Raw genomic sequence first — 5000 nt, forward strand, 5'->3', positions numbered from 1 at the left:
TTCCTGTCTATTATCCAGGATTTTAAAATCATTGCTTAGGTGTGAGCTCCACCTGTTTCCTTTGGAAACCTTGCATTGGTTACTCTAGAAGAGATTAACCATTTGATTTTATTATCTGGAAGGCTGCAGCAATGGGTTGTGAGGGAAACACAAGTGTGTGTCTTTCCTTTTTGAATTGTTATGCTATACTATGCATATCCAGTGATACATAGTTCACTTGATACTCATGGAAATTTCTTCACTTTACAGGAGGACCCTCTGAAGTGCGGAAATGTTTTCTGCAACGTCCGCAGCAAGAACCTCTGCGGACATGAGTTTTGTAGGAGACACGCAGCATGCGCTGTCTCCAAGGATGATCTCCAGTATTGGGACCCTCAGGTATGTATTTTGTGCACTAACCTGATTACTGAGGCCTTTGATTCCCCTAGGACGGCGGAATCAAGGGATATAGCAAGGGAGAAGCTTCGTACCTGGGTAAGGGGCTTCCAAAAGAACACCTCTGGCCCTTATCTTCCAAGTGAGAAGATGAGGGCGTATCTTTTCCCTAAGGCATCAGCTGATGCAGTGATTCCCCAGCCTCAAGAGGAGATCCCCCAAGGTCAGATTCAGGTGGATGCTGAAGTTGCGGTCGCGATGCAAGACATCCAGTTAGATGACAGGATGTCTGACGTGGACGAGCGTTTGGAAGAAGACCTCCTGGCAGAAGGCCAGGATGAAGTTCAAGCCCCGGACGTCGTAGAGGAAGAGGTCGACGAGGTGTCGGCTACTCCGGTTCAGATTCCGGAGCCTATTCCCTCAACATCGGCCGGTCTCCCAGTAGAGCTGGGACAGGCCCTCTCTTCGATTGTTGGAATGATCCAACAAATGCAGAAGGAGAATCAGGAGAAGGCGGCTGTTATGGAACTGCGGATGCAGTGCCTTGCTGAATCACATGGGCCCCGGAAAAGGCTCAATGTGAAAGACCTTCCCTTGTGCTCAGATGCTAACCCATGGAGGTATGCTGAGCACATGCCAATGACGACTGGAAAGATCGTCATCTCGGATAAGCTGGGCTCAGTTCCCCTAGAGGAGGTGGAATTCTGGCCCAGCAAGGCATCATATCCGGACTGTTATGTCCGGCTGAGAAAGGAACCAGCTTCAAGGGAGGAGACAGAGCCGAAGGAGGTCATAGTGATGGACCATGCTAAGGCTCAAGCTCTACTTTCATCCTCGATGAAGGAGAGGGGCTTCTCTAATTCGAAGGTAGCTGCATTGAGCAAGAAGCTCCCTTCCTTTGTGTCCTCTCCAGCTAGAGCCTTCCCCTTTTTACAGTAAGGGTTTGCGGCTGTCCTAAAAGCAGTCGAGGCCGGCAAGCCTTGCCCCTCCCTGGAAGAGTGTAAACCCTTGTCGCTGGCCCTTCCTATGGACCACAAAGACTGGAAGGACGTCCATCTGACGTTCTCAGTGGGAAAGTTGGAGGCTGATATTGCCGGACGGCAATTCGGCGAGGACCTCCCCAAGCTGTCTGACTCTCTTTTGCGAAGAGAGTTCGAGACAAAAGAAAGACTGGCTGCCTCAATGTCTCTTCAGACTACTCTTGAGACGATGGAAAGTGACCCTAAGGTCCATGAAATGTTCATGGTGGTGGCTAAGACTCACCTGGCCACGGTGACGAAGGACCTTTATGGCTTCGTCAAGGCGAGGAGAGCTTGTAGGGAGTTCGTGTTCACCGGGGCTACGGTGAGGCACGAGCCAAGGAAATTAATCTCCTCCAACATTTGGGGAAAAGACCTTTTCCCTACCGATGTGGTCAAAGAAGTTGTTGATAAGTCCGCCGTGGAGAATAGAAACCTTCTTCAGAAGTGGAGCCTGGCTATCAAAAGAAAGTCTTCCCCGGATGAGGGTCCTCAACCAAAGAGGAAGAATATGAGGACTAGGCTACCGTCTTGGCCAGCCAAGCCCTCTAGACAGCAACAGCAACTGCAATTGCCATTGCCTCCAGTGCCCCAGATGGTGGCACAAACCCCGACCACTTTTCAGTGGGTACCCCAGGCTGTGCCGAGTCAGTCCACGGCATTCACCCCAACGTTCGAAGGACAGTCTTCTTCCTTTCAAGCAAAGCCTAGAGGAGCAGCCAGAGGCTCGTCTAGGCGCCCCTCAAGGGGAAGGGAATTCAGGGGTGGTCGTGGTCAGGGAGGCAAGACCTCAGGACGGCAGTCCAAGTGAAATGATACCGGTAGGAGGGAGACTGGTGAAATTTTGGGATCGATGGACCTTCGATCCCTGGGCCCACAGCCTACTCAAGAATGGACTGGGCTGGAGCTGGTACAGCACACCACCCCCGTGCCTTCGGTTTTTCCAACACTCCACCCCCGTTCTGGAGGAGTACGATCAAGAACTGTTGGAGAAAAAGGTGATCCGAAAGGTGAAGTCCATCAAATTCCAAGGGAGGCTGTTTTGTGTTCCCAAGAAAGACTCGGAAAAGCTCAGAGTCATTCTGGACTTATCGCCACTCAACAAGTTCATAGTGAATTGCAAATTCAAGATGCTCACACTGCAACACATAAGGACCTTACTGCCCAAGAGGGCATACTCAATCTCTATAGACTTGTCAGACGCCTATTGGCACATTCCAATCAGCCGTCGTCTCTCCCCCTAGCTAGGGTTCAGGCTACAACGGAGACTATACGCCTTCAGAGCCATGCCATTCGGGCTAAACGTAGCCCCAAGGATTTTCACGAAGCTTGCGAGCGCAGCTCTCAAACAATTACGCCTAAAGGGAATTCAGGTAGTAGCCTACCTGGACGACTGGCTGGTGTGGGCAGCATCCGAGACAGAATGCTTGCAAGCTTCCAGTCAAGTGATCCAGTTCCTAGAGTACCTAGGCTTCAAGATCAACAGAAAAAAGTCTCGACTTTCTCCATCTCAAAAGTTCCAGTGGCTGGGAATCCACTGGGACCTTTTGTCACACCGTTTCTCCATCCCGGCGAAGAAAAGGAAGGAGATAGCGGGTTCTGTCAAGAGACTTCTAGATTCCGAAAGGATATCAAGACGCGAACAGGAGAGGGTACTAGGCTCTCTCCAGTTTGCTTCGGTGACAGACCCAGTGCTAAGAGCACAGCTAAAGGATGCAACCGGAGTTTGGAGAAGGTATGCATCAAACGCGTGAAGAGATCTGAGAAGACCAGTGCCGCCTCGGCTACGTACTCTTCTCAGGCCTTGGTCCCAAGCCAGACATCTAAAGAAGTCGGTTCTTCTTCAGCCACCTCCCCCGTCGATGACGATTCACTCAGACGCCTCAAAGGAGGGATGGGGAGGTCACTCTCATCGGAAAAAAGTCCAGGGGACTTGGTCCAAGCTATTCAGGACCTTTCACATAAACTTTCTAGAAGCTATGGCAGTGCTCCTTACCTTAAAGAAAGTCTCCCCGCGTCACTCGATCCACATAAGATTGGTGATGGACAGCGAGGTAGTTGTGAGATGCTTGAATCGACAAGGGTCGAGGTCACCACCTCTCAACCAGGTGATGTTGGCCATTTTCCGATTGGCGGAAAAGAAGAAGTGGTACCTGTCGGCAGTTCACCTTCAAGGAGTCCGCAACGTGACAGCGGACGCTCTATCCAGGTTCACACCGATAGAGTCGGAATGGTCCTTAGACGCAGGATCATTCTCCTTCATTCTGAATCAAGTCCCAGAACTACAGATAGACCTCTTTGCAACGAAAGACAACAAGAAGTTGCCCCTGTACGTGTCCCCGTACGAGGACCCCTTAGCGGAAGCAGTGGACGCGATGTCCCTCGACTGGAACAGATGGTCCAGGATTTATCTGTTCCCCCCTCACAGCCTTCTGTTGGAGGTCCTCAACAAACTGAGATCCTTCAAGGGGGTAGCGGCAATAGTGGCCCACAAGGAGCCGAACAGCATGTGGTTCCCCTTGGCGTTGGAACTACAGCTGAAGTTTGTGCCGCTACCACATCCAGTTCTGACCCAGCGAGTCCAGAAGTCGACTGTCTGCGCTTCATTACAGAAAACCCGGACCCTGCAGCTCATGATTTTCTCTCCCTTGCGGTGAGAAAGCGTTTCGGGATTTCGAAAGCCAGCATAGACTTCCTAGAGGAATATAAGTGCAAATCGACTAGAAGGCAATATGAGTCATCTTGGAGAAAATGGGTGGCCTTTGTCAAGGCGAAGAATCCGCAGGAGATCTCGACAGACTTCTGCTTATCTTTTTTCATCCACCTCCATGGTCAAGGGTTGGCTGCTAACACAATTTCAGTGTGTAAGTCTGCTTTGATGAGACCCATTTTATATGCCTTCCAGGTCGACCTAGGTAACGAGATCTTTAATAAAGTTCCGAAAGCCTGCGCTAGGCTCAGACCTTCAGCACCTCCAAAGCCCATTTCATGGTCTTTTGACAAAGTTCTTCATTTCGCTTCTCTGTTGAGCAATGAAGAATATGCGTTAAAGGATTTGACACAAAAAGTTATTTTCCTATTTGCACTCGCGTCCGGGGCCAGGGTTAGTGAGATCGTAGCCCTCTCGAGAGAGGCAGGAACTGAACCTGTTTCCGGATCCTACGTTTCTCGCCAAGAATGAGTTACTCACCAACAGGTGGGGTCCCTGGAGAATCTGCCCTCTGAAAGAATATGCATCTCTATGTCCAGTAGAATGCCTAAAGGTCTATCTTCGTAGAACTTCAGACTTCAAGGGTGGTCAACTATTCAGGGGAGAAACATCAGGCTCAAATTTATCTCTGAATCAACTCAGAGCGAAAATCACATATTTTATTCGCAGAGCGGATCCTGACAGTACACCCGCAGGTCACGATCCGAGGAAAGTTGCCTCATCCTTAAATTTCTTTAATTGTATGGACTTTGAACATCTCCGTTCATACACTGGCTGGAAGTCTTCCAGAGTGTTCTTTCGCCACCATGCGAAGCAATTAGAGGAACTAAAGAGATCTGTGGTAGCAGTGGGTCGTGTTGTTAACCCTACTGTTTAACTCTGCGAGGAACAGTGGT

Source organism: Palaemon carinicauda, chromosome 23 (genome assembly GCF_036898095.1).
Source record: "Palaemon carinicauda isolate YSFRI2023 chromosome 23, ASM3689809v2, whole genome shotgun sequence".
In the NCBI taxonomy this organism is placed as follows: domain Eukaryota; kingdom Metazoa; phylum Arthropoda; class Malacostraca; order Decapoda; family Palaemonidae; genus Palaemon; species Palaemon carinicauda.